The 22377-nt window shown below is 47.0% G+C and overlaps 1 long non-coding RNA gene across 11 annotated transcripts; it reads right to left on the bottom strand.

Annotated features, from left to right (window-relative positions):
• Positions 1-518: 518 nt before the first annotated feature.
• On the bottom strand, positions 519-22058 carry LOC102547214 (uncharacterized). Of its 11 annotated transcripts, XR_010063030.1 has the most exons (7): positions 21609-21821; positions 19627-21478; positions 18264-18428; positions 11265-17858; positions 7795-8038; positions 6455-6679; positions 519-6372 (listed from the first exon to the last, which is right to left on the bottom strand). It is a non-coding gene; the product is annotated as an uncharacterized LOC102547214 (long non-coding RNA). The 11 variants fall into 11 exon arrangements; XR_010063032.1 differs by having other exon boundaries at positions 519-6679; positions 8686-17858; XR_010063027.1 differs by having other exon boundaries at positions 519-6679; positions 7795-17858.
• Between the last annotated feature and the right edge of the window lie 319 nt (positions 22059-22377).

The following is a 22377-nucleotide window of genomic DNA, read 5'->3' as shown; positions in this document are numbered from 1 at the left end:
GTTGAATGAGTATGCAAATACAGTGGGAAAAGAGAATCAGTCAGAGAACAGATGTCAAACACGGTGAGGAAGCGAAAGAACCCCAAGCATTCCAAAATTTGCCAAAAACTTGAAAACAAGTCCACAGTCTCTGCCTCTGCAGTGACGAGAGTCGCCCCTTGTTGGAGAGTCCCATTCCTTCCGAAGCTGAGGTTGTTCAGCTGTGATGCAGGTGTGGCGGGGACATGGCTTTTTTATTTATCCAGGGCAGTAGCTCTATTTCCTAATGCTGTGACCCTTGTTCCTCATGTTGTGGTGACCCCACCACCACCATAAAATATTTTCTTTGCTACTTCATAACTGTAATTTTACTACCGTTATGAATCATGATGTAAATATCTGATAGGCAGGATATCTGATATGTGACCCTTATAAAGCAGTCATTCGAGGGGTTGGGGATTTAGCTCAGTGGCAGAGCACTTGCCTAGCAAGTGCAAGGCCCTGGGTTCCGTCCCCAGCTCCAAAAAAATGAATGAAGAAGATGATGGGTATTGGCTGCTAGGTTTGGCAGAATGGAGGGACAGTACTAAGCATTTTAGGCACTGTCTGTGGTAATGTGGGGTACATAGCTGTCTAGGCAGTCCATTAAAGGGATGACAAGAGGAGGGTAGTGGGCAGAGTAGAATGGGAAACTCTTCAAGAAATTCTCTGCAGGGGCTGGGGATTTAGCTCAGTGGTAGAGCGCTTACCTAGGAAGTGCAAGGCCCTGGGTTCGGTCCCCAGCTCCGAAAAAAAGAACCAAAAAAAAAAAAAAAAAAAAAAAAAGAAATTCTCTGCAAAGAGAAAGAGAAGACTAGAGTAGTAACTGTGGGGGCTGTGACTCAAAAAGATGTTTTCTTTCTTTCTTCCTTTTCTTTCTTTCTTTCTTTTTTTCTTTCTTTTTTTTAACATCATCTTTCAAGATACCAAAGAAGCAAAACAACTATGTGTTTATGACCCAAACCTTTAATCCAAGTAGTTAGATGTTTCTGGAGCTGGAGGAGGCCTGTGGATGGATTTCTTCACACTGGGGAAGGTCGATGGGAGGGCTGGCAGAGCCTCTGTGCTCTGGGGCACATGGTGGAATCTTTAGGCATCTTTCCTTATGGCCCTTACTTCTAGAAAATGAGAAAGAGCTCATGAGCTGAGAGTGAGGGAGTACTTTAGAGCAGTTCATCTTGTGCTGCGGTAATAAGATGCCTGTGGTGGAGGGTGTTAATGTCCACTTGTCACAAGTTAGCATGACCTGCGTAGGGAGCCACATCTGAGGAGTTGTCCTGATTCCTTTAACTGATGTGAAGAGCAACCCCAAGTGTGGGTGGCAGGTCCAGGTCAAAACCCAGATAAAAAGGAGCATGGCAGAGGGGAGACTGTTTGCTTTCCACTCGCTTGGTCTTTCCTCCTGCCATTGGGTTGATTTACGATGAGGAGGAGGAGAAGGAGGAGGAAGAAGAGGAAGAACAGGATGATGATGATGACGATGATAATGATGACAATGACAATGATGATGATGACAACAATGGCAATGAAATCACAAAGATGATGATGATAATGACAATGATAATGAGGATGTAACAGTCACTTGGTCTTCCTTCTTGCCATTGAATTGATTTACACTGGAGAAGGAGGAAGAAGAGGAGGAGAAGGAGGAAGAACAGGATGATGAAGATGATGATGACAGTGACAATATGACAATGATGAAGATGATGAAAATGATGATGACAATAACGATATCAATGAAGATGATGATGACAGTGACAATATGACAATGATGAAGATGATGATGACATGATGATGATAATGATGATGATGAAGATGGCGGCTTCTTTACTGATGTCAGAGCCAGCGTTGCCAGGCCTCCATTGTTGTTTAAGGACTAGTGGCCTCTCCGTGAATCCTCTAGAATTTCGGTGCCTGACTGGGACTAACGAGGCACTCAGCCTTGTGGGCTGAGGAGAAACCAGGTTGTTTGCCTTTCCTGTGTGAGACATCTTCTGTGGGACTACTCTGACTGCTGGGACATCTAGCGTCTTAGACCAAGCTGCCACCATGTTCTCAGCTTCTCAGGTGTGAGACTGAGGCTGGAATATTTTATAAAGAAAAAAGGGTTCACTGGTTTACAAGCTGAAATTCCAATATTAGGTGGTCTCATGGACTCCACTTCAGAAGGACTCCCCTGGACTGGGTTACATGATAGCAATGGTTTCATGGCAGAAGTATGTGCAAAAGCAGACTGTCATAGGACAAGACAGGAAGCCAGACAGTGGGGCCACTCTCTGTCCTTTTAACTCTGGTGGGAACTAACTGGAATCCCACTCAGGGCTACTGTGCCCAGCGACCCGAGTACCTTTCACTGAACCCTGTGTGTTAAAAGTCTATCATCTTTCACCTTGCCATGCTGAGGACCAAGCTCTTAATGTATGAACCCCTGGAAGACACCCAAGCTGTGTTCAAACTCTGACTCCAAACCCCACACAGCTCACTCACTCAGTGGTACATGCTGTGACCACCAAATTCTCTTCCCAAGAGATGGTGTCCTGAGTGGACATCAGGCAAGGCATAGTGGACAGAAGTCACCAGACCCACAGTCCCCTCTCGAGCACACATCTCAGTGAACAGGGCAATAGGCTATGAGACAAATAAATGGAATGGAATTGGAAAAGAAGGCAGAAGGGACAGTGACCTCCATTAGATAGAGGGCTTTTCTCTAGCTGGCATGCTCTGGCTTTGAGACTCGGCTTTCTCTCTCTGGATCCTTGTCTATGCCTTCCTGGTGGGACTATGGTGCAGACTTCTATGAGCTGAGGCTCTCTCACTTTTCACAGTCTTATGGCATTGGTTTCTCCAATGCTCTGGGGTAGGGTTTCGGTTGCTGTGATAAAACAGCATTGCCAAGAGCAATGTGGGAAGGAGGGGTTCGTGTGGCTTGCAGTTCCACATCACAGTCGTCCCTGGAAGAAGTCAGGGTAGGAGCTCAAGGCAGGAACCTGGAGAGAGGAACTGAACCAGCAGTCATAGAGGGACATTGTCAACTGGCTTGTTTCTCATTGTTTATTCACTTTGCCAGATTTCTTTCTTTCTTTCTCTCTTTCTTTCTTTTTTTCTTTCTTTCTTTTTTTTTTTTTTTTTTCAGAGCTGGGGACCGAACCCAGGGCCTTGCGCTTGCTAGGCAAGCGCTCTACCACTGAGCAAAATCCCTAACCCCCTTAGCCTGATTTCTTAATCAACCCAGGACCCGGGGGACTAGAAACATCAATCATTAACTGAGAAAATGCCTTTAAACTTGCCTACAGGTACCACGATGGAAACACTTTCTCAATTGAGATTCCTCACCCCAGGTAATGCTAGCTTGTGTCAAAAACAAACCAGGACAAACTCCTTTGTCTTACGAAGTGTACCTAGAACCGGGGCTCTCACTTCTCATTTATCTCTGACCCCTTCACATATTGCCTGCCAGCCATAGAATCTTCCCAGAGCCAGCCTACAAAGGGACTGAAGAGAGGACTTTTAGGGCTGCCGCAGTTAATACAGTCAACGTGACAAGACCCAGAATTACTTAGGAGCGAATTCTTTGTCCATGTCTATAAAGAAGTTTCTAGATCTTGTTCACTGAGGTAGAAAGATCCATTCTAGATGTGGGTAGTGCCAGTCCACGTACCAGGGTCCTGGACTGAATAAAAAGGAGAAAGTGAGGTGCGCACGAGTGTGCAAAGGAGTGTGAGAAAGATTAAAGCTGTACCACGGGAGCTGCAGGGAGAGCGGTTTCTGCAGGGAGAGCGGTTTCTGCAGGGAGAGCGGTTTCTGCAGGGAGAGCAGTTTCTGCAGGGAGAGCGGTTTTACTACCTGGAGACCAAACATTTAATCATAGGAGTCTATAGGACCATTCTCTTTCAAACCACAAAACCATGAACAAGGCAGCTTATAAAAGAAAGTGTTAACTTTGGGTCTCAGGTCCTCGGGGTTGGAGTCTGTCTGTGACCACATAGCAGGGAGCACGACAGCAGGCAGCAGGCATGGCTCTGGAGCAGTAACTGAGAACTTACACCTTGATCTATAAGCACAAGCAGAGAGCTAACTGGAAATGGTATGGGCTTTTAAAACCTCAAAGTTCACCCCCTGTGACAGTTTTCCTCCAACAAGACTATGCCTCCTAACCTTGCTCAAATAGTTTCGGTAACTGGGGACCAAGCATCCAAATAAAGGAGCCTATGGGCATCATTCTCGTTCAAACCATCACCACGTTCTTTGAGCCTTTCTATGGACCCCCTTTATATCCTAGTAAAAGTGCCTTTGTGTTCACAAGAGCAGGCATGTGTATGGCATGTGTGTACGATATTCACCAGTGGGTGCATGTGGAGGCCAGAGGTCAACATTGGGCACCCTATCATCTCCATTCTCTTTTTAATAAAAATATGTATGTATGTATGTATGTATGTATGTATGTATGTATGTATGTATGTATGTATGTAATGGGTTTGTATGTGTGCCCAAGTGTATGTATGTTCATGCAGTATTTGAGGAAGCCTGAAGAGGATCTTGGGTCCCCTGGCTCTGGAGATTCTGGTGGTTGTTAGTCACCCGATATGGCTACTGGGAACTGAACCCAGATCTCTGCAAGGGCAGCAAGCAGTTTCAACAGGGAAGCATTTTCAGCTCCTTACCTTTTAATTTTGAGACACTCTCGCTGAACCTGAAGCTCACACTTTTGGCTAAACTGGCTGCCCAGCCAACCCCTGGAATCCACCTGTCTCGGCATCCCAGTGCCATGTTTATAGGGCGCATTTCCACACCCGTGAGTCAGGTTGGTGCTACTGATCCAAATGCAGGTCCCCGAGCTGGGATGGCAAACGTTTTATCCACTGAGCCCCAGTTCTGCCTCACACTGGCTTACTTTGAAATTCTTTCTGCATCCGAGCCAGGGATCTGGATTTATCTGATCCTTGAGTTGAGATTCCTAAAAGATTAAGGGAACTTTCCACGCTCCTGTGGTGACAGCTTAGGACTCTATTCCTTCCATAGCTAACAGTTTTACTGACATGAAAGGTACATTCGTGAAAGAAACATGGAGGCTTGTGCTGTAGTCTCTAAAAGCTATCAGTGTGTAACAGGGTCAGAGTCCTCCAAGGAGCCCCTGAAAGACCACGGTGTGAAGCCGAGGAGAAGTCTAAGTTGCAGTGAAGACCCTAGGATGTTGGGAACACTAGGACTGCAGGAAGTCCATCGGGGAAAGCTGAAAGTGTGGAGGAAAGCCAGGCTAACAGAGAGGCTGTGTACTGCAGACAGTGGGCTGGAGATCTGGAAGCCTAGAGCGTTCCATCACATGCTCCAGGTTTGGTGTTTGCCCCCACCATTGGTCCAAACTTTCCTTGCTGAGCCCTCCTCTTCCCTACTAGAATAGAAGCATTTATTTTGTGAAATTGTCTATTGGAGTTACATATGTGCTTTTTAAAAAATGTTTTATCTCATAGGAGCTCTCAGTTAAGAGATTTCCTTGAAGCTTGGAGAGAATTAGACTTTGGACTATTAAATAGTCAGAACTGTTAAAGACTTCAGGGACAAATGGCACAAGACTTGAGGTTGGACTGAATGCATTTTGCATTAACAGATGACTAGGAGCCTATGGGGACTAGAAGAGGAAGACCCTGGCTCAAATGTGATATGTTTGGGTGTCAGGCTGACAAGGGATAGACTTGTGAAGGTTTATATTGATCGTCAGTTTGACAGGATCTATAATCACCTAGGTGACCATGCTCGGGGGAATGTCTATAAGGGAGTTCCTAGATTACATAAGGTAGAAAAAGACACACCCTATATATGAGTAGCGCCTTTCCATAAGCTCGGGGCCTGAACTGAATTCCAAGGAGCAAACAGGTCAAGCACTTGCACTCATTTCTCTTTGCTTCCCTACCATGGGTGCAATGTGACCGTTGCACCTTACAGCTCCTCAGATCCTGCAACTGTGTGTTCACCACCGTCACGGACTATCCTCTCGAACTGTGGACCAGAATAAGCCCTTCCTTTCTTGAGCGTGTCATGCATTTTGTTACAACAAGAAAAATGCTAATGCTGGGCTTCACAGCGAGTCTCCCCTGTGCTCACTGAGGTGCCAGTTGCTGCCAGTGTCAGCAACTCAGGACCTAGAAGGGGACAGGGTGACAATGACGACCCAATACTGAAAATAGAAGGAAAGGTGGTGGGTCCTGTTGCAAAGGCAGTTGAGCATTATATGACCTCAGGTGTACGATCAAGGGATAATGGCTCCATCAGCAGATGGTGCCTAGGCTGCCTGCCCACCTGACTGTTCCAGGCTCGGTGTCCCCGGAAGGCACCGTCTCCCAGCATCCTCTTGTGAATCTGCAACAGCAAGACTGATATCTGTAAGCTGCAGTTCCGTCTGCCTGTTGCTTCCCAGAACTTCAGGCCATCATGGGCTTACCTCACCCATCCTCAGGGCGCCCCTTCCATGTTCCTGCCTGTGTTCTAAGCCCCTCAGTGGGCTCCCTTTATTTTCACCATCCAGGAGCTTCTCATGCTGTCTCGTGGAGGGAGGGCTTTGTCTCCATTTTCCGCAACTTCCCACACATCGGGTTCTTTCCATTTATGTGACATTCTTGCTAATCTTGGCTTTGGGTTTAGTGGATAGCTTCCTTTCCTTTTTAAACTTGGAGGGAGGGAGAGAGGGGGGAGGAGAGGGGGAGGGAGGGAGGGAGAGGGGAGAGAGAGAGAGAGAGAGAGAGAGAGAGAGAGAGAGAGAGAGAGAATTCAACACACAAATGAGGAATGTAGTTAAAAACGGGAGATGTGAGGAGAAGCATTTTTTAAGTTAGTACAAATATTTTTGGAATTCAATTTTCCTACCAAAAAAAAAAAAAGAGCTAGAGAGAGTTGCAGACAGAGCGTCTACATCCTGTGTTTGAACACCAGTGGCCTCTGGTGTCTTTATTTGTAAACCAACTAGTGATATATGACTCCACAGGCCGTCACTTCCCTCCTGGCAAAATTGGAACAATGGCACCTCTTTTCCTCCTGACAGCCCCCCCCTCTCTTTCTCCCTCTCTTCTCCTCACTCTCCTCTTTCCTCCCTTTCATCTTGCATAATTGTGGGCAAACAGGACCACACCTTATAGGAAATACTTAGCACTGCGAGACAAAGAAAGTCTATAAAGCGAGGCCGTGCCACTCAACCGCAAGGTCAGTTTCGGCACAAGCATTGTGAGGGGGACCTGGGAAGGTGGTAAGCCTCACCCACTCTGAGAAAGCAGAGGTGAAAGGTACTGAGAGCAGAAAAAGCAGACCGCCCATGCTCAGCCCAGGGGCGTGGTGTCCGTTCTGGATAGACGGAAGATAATGAAGGCCAGGACCTGGTGGCTTAGGTCTGTAGCACCGGTTAGATTGTCAACTTGACACAAATTAGAGTCATGTAGGGAGAGGGAGCCTTACTTAAGGAGTTACTGATGGTGTTTAAATCTCAGTTCGTGCCTGGACAAAGCACTCTAAGCCACCATGGTTCCGTGCGGAGAGGTTTAATGAGAGAAGAAGAGTAGATGAGGGGAAGATGTAAAGGCTGGCCATGGCGGGAAGGAGGGATGGGGAGAGAAGGGACAAGGACAGAGGGGAAGAGAGCAGAGAAGAGCAAAGAGAACGAGGAGGGGGCAAGCAGCCCCTTTGATAGTGTCAGGCACAGCTGGCTTTTGCCAGGCAACTATGGGGCGGAGCCTATCTGGGTGCTGCCAGGTAGCTGTCGGGATGGAGCTTAGACAGAAAACCAACAGTTACCTCCACCAGACTGGCCTGTAGGCAAGTCTGTGGGAGCTTATTCTTGTTGGATGATGTGGGAGGGCCCAGCCCACCGAGGCTGTTGCTAGGTGGACAGTGGTCTGGGACTGTATAACAAATCAGGCTGAGCAAGCCATGGAAAGCAAGCCAGTAAGCAGTGGTCCTCTAAGGTCTCTGCTTCGTTGTTGTCTCCAGGTTTCTGCCTTCAGTCCTGCTCTGGCTTCCCTCAATGATGAATGGTGATCTGGAAATAAAAGCCAAATAAACAGGGTCATCACACTAAGTTATTCTGGGTTATTAGGTTTTGTCACAACAATAGAAAAGTAAACTAGAATACCTGTCATCCTAGCTACTGGGAAGCTGAGGCAGGAGAATCATAAGATCAAGGCCAGCCTGATCAACTGAAGGTGAAAAAAATCGAAAGAGGGCTCCAGATAGAACTGTGTGATAGCTGCCTCATTCACAAGGCCCTGGGTTCAGATCCCAGTACCTCCTCCAATGTGCTGTCAGAAATCATCTCTTCGTTCCACCCAGGTCAGTCTCTAGGTAGTCTCTCCATGTGGCTGAAGATTCCACTCCATTCCTAACCAGTACATATATATATATGCCAAACCTGCTTGCCCTACTGTGGTTCCTACGGACTTTGGGGCTAGGATGGAAACACAGAACTGGTTTCAGGACGTAGACTGTGGTGATGGATGCCTGGGTAGGCGTCTACCCAGAACCACTCAATTTTCCTTAATGGAAATTTTAGAAACACTGATGTTCCAGCCACGGGTTATTGGTTAAATAACCCATAGCGTGCACGGACATGTGGGAACCATCCAGGCATCTAGGTCGAAGGTAGCATGGGAAATCATCAGCCTGGGAAAGTATCAGCTGAAAACTTACCTTTTGTGATGGAGGTTGATATAGGGTAGCTCTGAGAGGCTGCTGACTAGTAAGACACAGGAAATCCTCCCTCCGCCGGCTATGCTTGGGAGTGAATAGCAAACAGGAGTCTATATGTATCACAGTCCAGATCCTTGAGCTACATACGTAAGGTGAGGGCATCACACCGTGTGATTGTCAGTCTTTGGTAAAAGGGGATGGTGCCCTCCACTCATGACTGGTGTCAGCGGGTTATAAGAGGAGAAAGAAGGCAAGAGGCTACCACCATCAAAGACATAAAGACAGAAGGGAAATCAGAGGGGGTGACAGGAGGATTTGGTGGGAGGGGGGCTCAAGGTGTGGGTACGATTTAAATACGTTGTATTTATGCTTTAAATTACCAAAGAATAAACATATTCTTAAAAATGTGAATGGGCTGTAATGAAAATACCACTAAAATTCAACATGGCAGTTGGGACTCAAAAAAAGGCTTGGTGGCGAAGAACACCTCCTGCCCTTATAGAGGCCCCGAGTTTGGTTCTCAAGATCCAACACCCTCTTTCAGTCTCACTGAGTACAGCACACATGTGACATACATTTATACCACACGCACAAACATTCATGCTCACATATACACCAAGATAAAGCTTTTTAGAAACATTTAACATGGCATGTTACGTTTTTCCAAAGTGTCCCAGAATAATTTCTCATCCCAAAGGCTCTTCTATCTAGAACCTTGCTGTTGCCTGCCTGGGGGTGAAAGCTCGCTTCCCTCCCCTTGAACCTGGCAGGCCTTAGTGTTCGGGCCACTAATACAGTGTGATTATCAACCTGTGGGCTGTGACCCCTGCGGGGTTGGGGTTGAATGACCTTTTCATAGGGGTTGCCCAAGACCATTGGAAAACTTAAATATTTGCATTGTGATTTCTAACAGTTACAGAATTACAGTTAGGAAGTAGCAGCTAAAATAGTTTTATGGTTGAGGGTCACTGCAAGATGAAGAACTGTAGAGGGGCTGAGGGTTACAGCAACAGGAAGGTTGAGGACCAGTGCGTTAATAGGAGCTGGTTGGAGAGAAATCCCTGACTTCCATGACGAGTCATAAAGGCTTTATCTAAGCTTTTGAGATAACCCAGCAGCCACACTGTGAGGAAACCACAACCACTTGAAGAAACCTGACAACAGCCAGGCAACCACCTGACAGCTGAGGATGTGAGGAAACAACCTTCCAGTGATTCTGAACCTTTTGGTGTTCCAGAGTGGGAAGCAAGACATCATGGGGCAGAGATGAGCTGCCCACTACCATGCCTTATCCACATTTTCCTCCTGGCCCAGGGTCATAAACGGTTGTTGTTTTCTTCGGTTCTGGAGCAATTTGTTTCTCTGCTGTGACAACTGGAAGCAGCGTGTGGGTGGGTGTGGTTGGATGTGTAAATGGAAGAAACTTAAGAACAGAGGGGTTAGGCTGCTGTGGACTTGTTTTCCCATAATTCATTATTCTATCTCTTTCTCCGTCTCTTTCTCTTTCTGTCTGTATTCTATTTGTCTGCCTCACACCTCCCGTCCTATAAGACAGGCTCTCATTTGTGGGCCTAGCTGGCCTGGAACTTGCTTCGTAGACCAGTCTGGTCTTGAACTTAGAAAATTCTGCTACCTTTAAGGTCTTTATAATGCTGTGATTTCCCAAACTATGACTTACTCATGATTTTAATGTTTTGACAGTAAGTTGACATTATTTGTGTTACAAAACTAAAGACAATATGAACTTCTCAAATGAAAAGGGGTCACAGCATATACCCAAGCACACTGTGCCCAGCTATCCCCTGCCTTGTTGCCCTGTGGGAATTGGAGCAAGTTCACAGGCGCCGGTGAAAAGGTCTAAGTCCTGGCAGTGGAGCCCAGCTCCTAGCTGGAGTGTCTTCTGTCCTGGTTTCAGGTGGGCGTGGCTGGCCTTTGTAAAGGGTATTATGGGAACAAGTGTGAGATGAGGTGGGAGGGGGCTCCTGCTGGGCCCCTAATACATTCCTGACCAAACCTTTCATCTTCAAACACCTTGCAGATATGAGGTTAATTAAGAGGCTTAGCCTGGAATGCTGCACCCAAGAACAGTATTAAAATATTAATGTGAACTTTTGCATTTTGAGTTTTTAAAACACAAGTTGCCAAGCCTTGTACAAATACACGGTAGCGGTGGCATAGGGCAGTCAGGGCCACATCCTGCCTCAGATCCTCTTGAGAAGCTTCAGGGTGGAGGGAGCCTCGCCCAATATTTCCTAAACACTGGCAGTATCTGGTATGTCGCCCCTTTTACATCTGTCCTTACCTCCCACTAACAAATTCCTCTATGGAATCCTGTCATTATTGATGGTCAAAAGAGTGGTCCTATCTGAGTGGGACCCCTTTGTTCAGGATTCTGGCTTCAATAGACATGAAGGGAACAAGGCTTCCTTTCCTTTGCAGCCGTCTTAGTATTTGCTATGGTTTAAATTTCCAAAGAATCTGAACCAAGGTGGTGGTGGGGGGAGTGGTAAGGAAGGGAAGGGAGGAGACTGTGTATGAGTGTGTGGTATATTCATAATTGTGAGTACAGGTGCACATACCTGTGAGCACAGAGAGGCCAGAGGAGGAAGTTGGCTATCCTTCTATTGCACCTCTTTACTCCTTTGATTCAGGGTCTCTCACTGATTGTTAGGCTAGACCACAAGCCCCAGCAGTCTTCCTGATACTGTTCCCATAATGCATCCTGGGCACAAGGAAGTTCAGCATTTAGGAGACAGCTCCAGGACATAGTTTTCACAGTAGCTAGCCTCTGGGGACAGACTGGAGGAGAACCCCAGATCCAAGTCACTCTATGGGAACAGATCCCAGTGAGCAGTGCAGTTCCCCTGGAACAAAGGGACCACCAGAACCCTGGAGGCTTTGAGGCTGAGAAACAGAGCTTGAGGGACTCCAAGACAGAACTGCCTAGATGGTTCTGGACCCTCCACAGAGGAAGGTTCTAGGAGGTATTTACGTGACAGTCACCTTGGGCACTTGGTGTCTCTGCTGGCAGCAGGCATAGGAACCCAGGACTGCAATGCCCTGTTGAAGCAGGACCTCATTCTTGGAATTCTTCTCCCCTGCCCTTTGCAAATTGGGAGTTGGGAGAGACATGGACCTCCCATGCTCTCTGTCCCCTGACCTGTCATTGATGATCTAGGGGAGAGTGGGAAGAGGTGAGGAGTAGAGTCGTTCTCACTGCTCCTCTCCCTTGTCCATAGGTGCTGAGCCCTGAGGATGCATGAGTTCTATCCTCGCTCCATCCTTTCCTGAGAGCTCCTGGGTTTACCTTTTGACCAAATTGCTTTGGGGTACGGTGGGTACACTGGGAGGCACAGAATAGCCAAGAGGTCAAGGCTCCAGGACACACGATCCTCCCTGAATCCCTGCCCACTGCCACCAGTTCTGCCTGACACATTCGCTCACTCTCCTCTGTCGTCTCGACACCTCAGTCTTGTGGAGATGTTGCCTTCTCGAAGATGCTCTGCCCAGCCACAGGCCAGAGACCTCCCCAGTACCCTATGCTCCTGCTTTTGTTTATGGTTCACACTCTGAGGCAGTCTTGTCTGCCTGTGCCCCTGTCCATTCCCATCTCCCCTCTAAGGATGCCGGCCTGGTGGGAAGGTTGGGACTTGTGCTGAGGCTGCTGATACCCACCCCAGCTTAGCGTCAGCTGTCCGTGCTGCCCTTGCCTGGACAGTGGCTGATCTAGGCCCTCGGGAAGGTGCTGGAGGTACAGTGGTGACTGAAACACAAGTCCTACGTCCTACTGTGTGCAGAAAACTGTGTTACAGCTACAGGCAGGACTGTCGAGTCATGATAGGTCCTGGGGCTGAGGGCCAGATGGGTGGAACCCAGCCCACGATAGGCTGGATCTCAGTGGACAGGAAAGAGGAAGGGGCATTTACTTCAAGTAGAAAAGGAAATGGCGGGGTTGGGGATTTAGCTCAGTGGTAGAGCACTTGCCTAGCAAGCGCAAGACCCTGGGTTTGGTCCCCAGCTCCGAAAAAAAAAAAAAAAGGAAAGGAAATGGTCACACTGTTGGCAAGCCTGAGCCTTGCAGCCCACCCTCAGACCCATCATACCTTCATTCTCCCCTCACTGTCCTATAAGCCTTCTTCCTTCTGCTGGGCACACAGAAGGTATTTTTCCTGAGCTTCAAGAGCTTTGTTCTGTCTGAACCAGGCGAGTTCCCAAGGGTCCTACGGCGTTCTTGTAATTCGTCTCCCTAGCTTGAAAGGGAAAGCCCAACTAGGCTGTGGTCAGGTCCTGGGCTAAGACTTGTTTGCTTAATTAGTTAATGCATGTAGCAGGCGTGTGAGGCTGCGGTGTACCTGACGGTCAGAGGTCAACTAGTGGGAGCTGGTTCTCTCCTGTTGTGTGGGTCCTGGAATCCAGCTGAGGTCATCGGTCTTATCAGACCTGGATGCAGGCTCTTCGCCTGCTGAGCCATCTCACTGGTCCAGGCCCTGGCTTCTGACTGTGGCTGCTGTCTACTCACAGCCCAACTCATCCTGTCCTTAACTTGCCTGGGGGAAGAAAGGTTCCCTCCAAAAATCCCTCCCCACAACCCAATCGCCCCCTTTCACCTCTTCTGCCCACACTTCACCTAAAAGCATCATGGTGTGGTGAGTAACCCACAATAGGGCATTGTGTGCAGAGACTTAGGTGTGTGCTGTGGCTCTAACTGTCCCGTGGGAGAGACAGGCATATTCCTGCAAGCCGTCTCCTCCCTAGTCAGTACAGGGAACATCCCAGAGGCGAGGCAGTTGTGGGCTTCTTGTACATCTGTCCTTCCTGCGTCCCACTCACAGCATCCCCACTCGTGTCTCTGGGCTCGGGAGGCATCAGTTGAGCTGGAGGCCAATGCAGAGCCATAAACGTATATTAGGTTAAGGTAGGTTCTAGAAGGATTGTGTCTGTAGGAGTGAAGAAGGGCTAGGGACAGGGAGTCCTGCCCCAGCTGAGATTGAAGAACTGGGCTGGATGAATGGTAAGGGTAGATGTCCAAGAGGGGTGGCCCTAAGAAGATGCCCCTGGGAATGGTGGCTCAGGGAGGCTTGGCTCCTCTCACTCCTCTTGTCTCCGTGTTGGTCTTCTCAGCATCTCGTCCTTGCCACTTCAGTCTCTCTTGTTATCCAGTCTGTGAGGCACCCATTGAGCGGAGTGTTAGGCTCCTTATTCCTGTTGTGGGGAGTATTGGGCCAGCAAATTGCTAAAACTATATTACAGAGCATGTGTCCATGCCAAGCCTTTCCCTCATGTTGATTCCTCCTCACAGCAAGGACAGTGATGTCAGTGCTGGGGGTGTCAGTAGGCAGGGGTCTTGTGTAGTGGGGGTGGGGGTGGGGGTGGGGAGAAAGTCAACCAGCAGCAAAATAGCTGGATTCCATAACAAAGCAAGATTGGAGTGAAGTTGGACTCAGAGACTGACTCATATCTGCACCCCACACCTATGAAACAGGCCTGGCCTCACTTTACAGGCTGGCTCCCAGAGCAGCGCCAGTCTGGTGAGATTTCTGAGGATGTGTTCGGTTAACCACTTAGAGTCCACTATTCCTTTCCAGGCATGCTCTTCTCAGCAAGGGAATGAGAGAACTCTGTTCCATATCACTCTGAAGTCCAGTGCTCTCCTGTCTACCCTCATTTTGTCTCCATTGGCTGGTGACTAGGGGACTCTGGTACATTGTATCACAGAAGCTCCCTGCCCACTAATACCATCTGGACAGCCTAACCACATGTGTAGGTGGAAAGGAATCTGAAGAGAGCCCAGTCTCCAAATAACAATATGGAAAAAAATGTTAAGGAGACTAGCTCTAACATGGGTTGTAGCAAACCTCATTCATTAAGATAAAAAGTGGGGGAAATTGGCAAGGAGGGGGGAAAATTACAGAGTATTTCCTGTGAGGAATATATGGGACATCCTTGGAAATTTCTTGAGGCATAATAAGTTTACTGTTCCTCTTCTTGAAAAAAAAATATCCTGCTGTGGCTCACCTGTCCCCCCCTCCTCCCCCCCAGCAGTTATTTATGGGTGCAAAATATTCCCTATTCCGAGCAACTTTCAACAAACACCACTGTGAGAGTCTCCCCTCCTAGTGAAGAACTTGGCACACAGTCAGGATCTGAGGTTTGGCTATTTGCTTGCAGCCATTAACTGCTACATAAAGACTTTGGGGGGAAAGAAAGCCCTGTATCTGGAAGTCTGTGCTATAAAAGACCATTTAGACCAGTGGAAACCTTGTCTTTAGCGTTGTTGTCGCCCGAGACTTTAGTCTCCAAGCAGGAACTCCCAATTACACATTTACTGGATAAGGGTACAGGGGCTACCTGAGGGGTAATTAGAAATGAAAACCCCTCTTTGAACCCACCATTGTGGGATGCCCAAATTTGGCTCCAGAATTATGGCCCTTGTGGCCACAAAGGAGCCCAGAGAGAATTGCTCCGGGATTGAGGCAAATGGGAGGGCAGCTTTCTCCCCCTCCTCAACTGAGAACACTTTGACCTTCCCTCTTGTTTTGAAAATGACTAATTAAATACCCCAGTCCAGCTGCTTCGGAACGTGCCAAGGGGATTGTTTAGAAAGCAAACACCTGAAGTAAACGCAGACACAAACGTACTCTGCTGCGGAAGATGCTGCAGGCGCACCCTCTGAATGGGACCCGCAGTCAGGATAAAGATGTTCTGAGACAGCCTACCCCAGCCTGCATTCAAGCAGTGTCAAAACAGTCTTCTCGCACAAGCAACACTCTCTTCGTGATAATGGTCTCTGAAACGGGACGAAGCAGAGTAAAGGTGCCTGCCCGCCTCTACCCTCATCATTTTGAGTGTTGACCTTGCATTTTCCTTCACTGCTGTCTTTGTGATGGTATCACGGGTTCTCCAGTACCTGGCACGTCCCTGTGTCTTTGTAGTGAGGACTGCAACTCTTGAGCCGCACAGCACCAAGCAGCTCCCATCGGAGGGGAACTGATGTCTGTTAGGGAGTGGCCACTGATGAACCAGCTTCTTGAATGGACTTGTAACGGATTCTGGCCACAAACTCACCTGCAGCTTGTTTTCCAGTTTCCAACCGTCAGGTCTGCTGCGCAATGCCCCTTGCCTCTCACCCAATTCAACGGCTGAGAAAATGGAACCAAGGCTCCACCTCACAGGAGTCACAGAAAGGTAAATCTGGAAGCTCCACCCCTCTTCTACATCTAGCGAATGGCAAAGCTGTAAAGAGAAGTGTCTCTGGTATCGTTGGCGACGCCCACCGTTGGGAAGATTCAGAGAAACCACCTCTCCTGACCACAACTGAAAGCTAATGTTCTGCCATCTTTCTGGAGGGCATTTTGGCACTACTCGAAAGCCTTGAGAACGCGCAGTCTAATTTCTGCTTCCAACGATGTTGGACTAGCTTGTTTCAGACCACGCCTCCCATCAAGAACAACTAGAAAAAGCTGCCTAGCCACTACCTGCCTGAAGGCACTGGAGTAAACACAGGACAGGGATGACTTGAGAAGACAGGTTCCTGGAGAGAGGAGAGGCTCAGGGCTGGGGTTAGGAGGTAGAAGGTAAGGATAGGGGGCGGGGTTCTTCCTCCTCTCAAGGCAGTGGTCAGTTCACAGGCTGCTGAGGGTGTGATGCTGGAAAGCCAGTGGCAGTGAGGAGCATGTAGTCAAAAAGGTGGGCAGAAATTCAGGAGCATCATTAGACAGGCGACAAAACTTGGCACAAAAGGCTTGCAAAGGAGGGGTCAAAGCAGATACCCCAATTCCTTGGAGCAATCCGTGGTGACCCTCTCCCTCGGTTCACCTGACTGTCTGGCTTTAGTACCAGAACTTCCTGTTCTGAGAAACCCTTTTGTTCAAGGAAAGCCAAGGCGGTTGCTCAGACTGGGTACGCCCTGAGACTAAAGCTGATGCCTCGTTCAAATGTCTCCGGGGAAGGGCTGTCTCTCATTCTGAGTGCAAGGTAGAGGCAAAAGCAGTTCTTCTCCAAAGAAGGATGCTCCTCAAGGCCCCTAGTGTCTTCTACAATTTGATACAAAATGTCTAATCGTCAATGAAAGATAGCTAAGTAAGGACAGTGAGGGGGTTGGGACACGAAGGGGAAATAAACACTGGAAACATATACACTGGAGATTCTGATGCTGCCCTTCCGATGTAGTTGCGATGTTACTTTAAATATCTGGGCATCATGGCCCACATCTGTAAACCCAGTCCTTGGGATGCTACAGCAGGAGGATCATGATGTGGAGGGAGGCTGAGGCTATGCACTGGCTTCTTTCCCAAAAAGCAAAGTGAAAACCTTTACAATAGCAAGTCTGATTCATGCCAGAAGTAAAAGGACAGCATGAAGTATTTTCAGTAACATCACAGTAGCAATAAATAGAAAGCTTAAAAAATGTTAAGGTTAATGGTTATGTTTATCCAAAGCTTAAGAATATAAGTAATTACAAAGGCAAGGTAGAAAAAAAATATATGCAGACCAAGCATAAAAAAATATAGATTTTTTCTACTTTGAGAGAAAACACATAATTACTGATCCAGAAGGAGAGGGAGAAGAGGAACAAGGGGGAGGGGAGAAGGAGGCAGAGATGGGTAGTGCAAAAGTGAGGAAGACAGAGGCACTTGCTCAGGAAGAGCAGGTACAGGGCAGGTAGAAGACAGCTAACCTAGTAAGGGTGCACATGCCTTTACACATACACACACACACACACACACACACACACACACATCCCACTAACTAACTAATTAACTAGCAGTATAAATGAAAACCACAGAGAGATACATAAGCATAAAACTGTAAAACAAATAGAAAATAAAAAAAAAAAAACAGCCATCAACCAAACTGTATTTCCTCCAAAGGAAGCCCCATGGGTCACAAGTTCAAAGTACCGAGTGTGAACGATGCTGACTGTGTTGGTTTGAATAGACTCCTCAGGTGTTTCGATGCTTGGCCCAGGAGGTAAGGTCTTGCTGGAGGAAGTGTGTCACATGTGAGTGGGCTTTGAGTTTTCTTCTTATGCTCAGGTTCTGCCCAGTGAAGATGGCAGTGTCCTCCTGGCTCCTTGAGGATCAAGATGTAGAACTCTTGACTCCTCCAGCACCAAGTCTACTTGCACACTGCCATGCTTCCCACCGTGACGACAATGGATGGAACCTGTGAAACTTACCGTAAACCAATCCCAATTAAATGCTGTCTTTTATAACATGGTCATGGTGTCTCTTCACAGACATGAAATACTAAGACACTGACCTAGGGTCAAATATCCAATAAGAATGTTCATGAATAAAGGAATGTATGAATAAATAAATAAGGGAAGCAGGTAAATCTAAATGAAGACTGTGTGAAGCAACTGTAGCATTTCCAGAACTCTGCGTGATACCTCAAAACAACTCAAACCACCACAGTCAGCATCAAAACAGAACAAAAAGAAAACGTTAAATTATCCTCAAAGCTATAAACCTAAAACAGAAATCAAATCAAAAGGGATGAATTCACCATCCTACTTGATTTTTAAAATATTTTTTATTTATATGAGTGTTTTTTGTCTGCATGTATTCCACGCATACCTGGTACCAGAGGAGGGCATTGGAATCCCTGGACCTGGAGTTATCAACAGTTGTGAGCTGCCATGTGGGTGCTGGGACCTGAATCCCGGTCCTTTGCAAGAGTAGCAAATGTTTTAACTTCTGGGCCATCTCTCTAGCCCCATGGTAGATTTGAACACACGTTTCCTAGGAACAGAGAGGAGAGAGAGAGAAGAAAAGCCAGCAAGGATACAGAGAGCTGTGGGGGCACATGTAACAGAGCTGACAGAACTGGCATGTAACTCTGTACCTCTGATTGTGGGATGATCACTCTTCCTAAAAGATTCTACACAGAGCATTCTGTGACCAGAATCTAGGAGGCGACAGAAACCTTTAACACATCCCCAATGATTGAAATTACACAGAGGATATTTTTTCACCACAGTAGAATTAAGTCAGAAATCAACAAGTAGAAATATTTATAATGTAAATCATGTTTCCAAATAATCCATAGGTTGGAGACCAAATCATGAGAAAAATGAGAAACGTGTTTTGAATCGAATGAGAAGAGTATTTGACTGGGGCTAGAGAGAAGCCTCAGGAGTTAAGAGCTCTGACTGTTCTTCCAGGGGATCTGGGTTTGATTCTAAGTAGCTAATATATATCCACTTGGATGTAATGCTCCACATCTTTAATCCAGCACTTGGAAGGCAGAGACAGGAGGATTTCTGTGAGTTTGAGGTCAGTCTGATCTATGTAGTGGCTTCTAGGCCAGCTAGAGCTACATAGATAGACTCTTTCTCAGATAAACCACACACACACACACACACACACACACACACACACACACACACACACACACCTATGTCTGACATAAAATCTGTGAGAAGAAACTGTACTAAAGTAGATTATGAGAGAAAATTTAAAGGCTAAAAATTAATGAGCATGCACAAAAACTGTATCATTCACTTATACGAGACATCGGCAGTAATCAAATTCATAAGGCACAGATAGTGGTTGTTGCTGTGGATTTGGGCAAGGAGGAGTGGGAGCCAGGGTTTCTTGGGCGTTATGGAGGTGGATGGCAGTGTACCCAATGCTGCTGTATTATACACTGTTATGTGTATTTTACTGCAATTTAAAGTTGTTTTTAAGGTAAGTATCCAGAGTAAGGAGTTGGGAGAACATCAAATTAACCTGAGACAAGAATGAAGTGGGGAGAGGGGAAGCCATTGGTGGGAAGGGAGTATGGAGAGTTACACGGATGTAATTCAGTCTTAAAGAACACTTCAGCCAACCATATATGGTGGTTGGAAGCTAAAATGGCTCTTGGGAGTCATCCGGCTTTGGGGCTTGGACAGACCAATAATAACCAGGTAGATCCTAGGTGGGGGTGGTGTCTGACCCTGTGAAAATAGCTCTATTCAAGTAGAACGAGGCTCCTGTTGACATGGAGGCATCTGTCAGAGAAGTTTTCAGCAGCTAGAAAAGGAACATGAAAGAGGATACTCATCAGATCTTCACACCCTGAAGAAGAAATGTCCCAAGAAGCCACCCATATCATGTCACCGATATCGTAAATGCAGCAGAGGCTGTGTGGAAGCTCTCAGAACAACTAGAAATAAAGAGGGAGGAATTATTGGTAGGTTTATGCCAATCACCTTGAAAATTTAGATGAAACTTCAAAATTCCCATCAACTGTAGAAAGTAACATCAGAAGACATAGATAACTGAATAATTTGCTGTCCATTCAGTATATAATTAGGAATCCTTCCTGTAAAGAAATATCTAGACCTAGATGACTTCAGGGCATCAATCCACATAGTTAGGTAGAAATGTCACTAACTGCATAAAAACTCTTCCAGAGAATAGGGAAAAAAGAAAACGCCGTCAACACATCAACATATTACAGGAAGCATAACCTTGACACCCAACCTGGGAAGATTATTATGAAAAGTAAAATTGCTGATTAATCATTATCATAAATACAAGTATAATCTTAAAATATCAGCCAACCAGTAATGGTTAATATTTTGATGTAGTATATATCGACCTCATGATCTATAAAAAGAATATTCCAGTATAAAAGGTTGGATTGACATTCAAAGGTTAGTATAATTTACCACATTTGACATAAGAATGAACAAGATTCTATGTATCACTGGATTTAAAAAAAAATGGGTTGGTACAATTCAGCATCTATTCATACAGGAAATGTTATATAAGCTAGTGATAGAAGGGAATTCTTTGATTAGATAAAGGAATCTACGAACATTTCTTGGTAGACATCACATTGAGCCATGAGATAAAGTTTGTCTCTTAGGATCTAAAAACAGCAAGGACCAAAAAAGTAAGACTAGGTTGGGTACTGAGCCCTGAGGCCAGCCGACCCTTCTGAGGACCACAAAAGCACAGCAGAGGTGGGCATGTATACTCCAGTCACAGAATGTGATGCTGAAGGTCTCTGATGGGAAGATGTGTGTTTGTGTGGGAACCTCACAGCTCAAATGTGACGGCCATGGCCACTTATAGGAAAAAATTTAATTGGGAGCTTGCTTACAGTTTATAGGGCCACAGCAGGAGGCAGACAGGAGTGGCACTGGAGCAGTAGTGGAGAGCTTTATATCCCGGTCCACAGGCAGCAGGTAGAGGGAGACACTAGGCCTAATGTGGTCTTTATGTAACCCCAACATCCACCCCAGTGACACACCTCCTTCAACAAGGTCACACCTTCTCCAATGAGGGTTCCCTTCCTAGTCCTTCCCAAATAATTCCACTAGCTGGATATCAAACATTCAAACATTCAGGTCTATGGGGGCCATCTCATTGAAACCATCGCACTAAGGAAGACGTGCACACATTAAAATCCACTCTCAGGGACTGAATCGATTTCTACAAGAACCAGCCTCACAAGAGGCATTAATCCCTCTCGGCAACCCAACCACCTCTTCAAGGCCACACCTCCCAGGACTGTTATGTCACAACCAATTTTCCACAAGAGCTTGGGTGGAGACAAACCACATCCACACCACTGCAGCCCAAGTGGAGTTCAGCCCAAGGCGGGATGGCCACCAAGGTCGGACCACTAACCTGCGGTAGCGGGCGGGTAGCCACACGGAAGAGCTCTGCCCAAGACCACGTGCTTACCCATAAGCCCTCAGGCCTCTCATTGACTTTGGCGGTGGCAGCATCTGAAATGACCTGTACTTCTTACTCATTATTGCTAGCTTCCAACAACTCAGACATCAAGTATGTGCCTGTTTAGAGCAAAAGGAATTGATCTCATGCCACTGAGCTCTGCCAACAGGAAGAACCGTAAAATCTCATGGCTGCCGAATGCGTCCAAAACTGGGAGAGGAATGAGATTAGTCCTAAGATAGTCTTTACCTCTGTCTCCTCAGGAAAATAGAAGTGGATTGAGATTCCCTGTCCTGTGCAATCGACCTGCCCTCAGGTGTCTGGGGACACTGGGTCCCTCGTGCTTCTGAGAACTTGGTTGCTTGGGTCCATGGTTGCTTGGTGATGGTTTGTAGACAGAATAGAGTCTTCAGGGTGCCTAAGCTCAGAACCCAGTACCCTGGAGCATCCCAGTGCCTGGCATCACGGCTCCTTGGAGGGACCCAACCTCTAGTTTGGACAAGAATGGCAGAGGAGAGTGGGAGGAATGGGCTGCTTTCATTGGGGAATCTTCACCTTTCAGAACTGGATTGCCAAGTCGTGAGACAGATATTCCTTCAGTGAAGTATCCCTGGCTTTCAGAAGGGCAACAGGGCAGTGATCCTTCCTGGCCTTCCATGGAGCATTTAGAAAAAAAATCAATGCAACTAAGCAAAATGGGTGTCACCCAGCTGCTTCATCCTGTGTGCTCTTTTGACCCAGAGACCCATTACAACATCCCAGAAGGAAAGGCTCCAGCCTCCACCCTCTGCCCCTGTGGCCCCGGTAGACATTCTCAGTGGGACCTCTTCTGTAGTTCTCCAGGGACCTCCGCCTTAGGTAAAACTTTCCCCTTAACCTGAACTATCATGGCGGAAAATATTTTGTATGTAGGGAAGCGTTCAACTTTGAAACATGAATGTTGCCAAAGGAGGCGCTCATGTTTTGAGTGTTCCCCACCAGTGGCGCTAACTTGACATGTGCTATGTCTGTAGGAAAT

The sequence above is a fragment of the Rattus norvegicus genome, chromosome 1 (genome assembly GCF_036323735.1).
Source record: "Rattus norvegicus strain BN/NHsdMcwi chromosome 1, GRCr8, whole genome shotgun sequence".
Classification (NCBI taxonomy): domain Eukaryota; kingdom Metazoa; phylum Chordata; class Mammalia; order Rodentia; family Muridae; genus Rattus; species Rattus norvegicus.
This window is presented reverse-complemented; position numbering and strand designations above follow the sequence as displayed.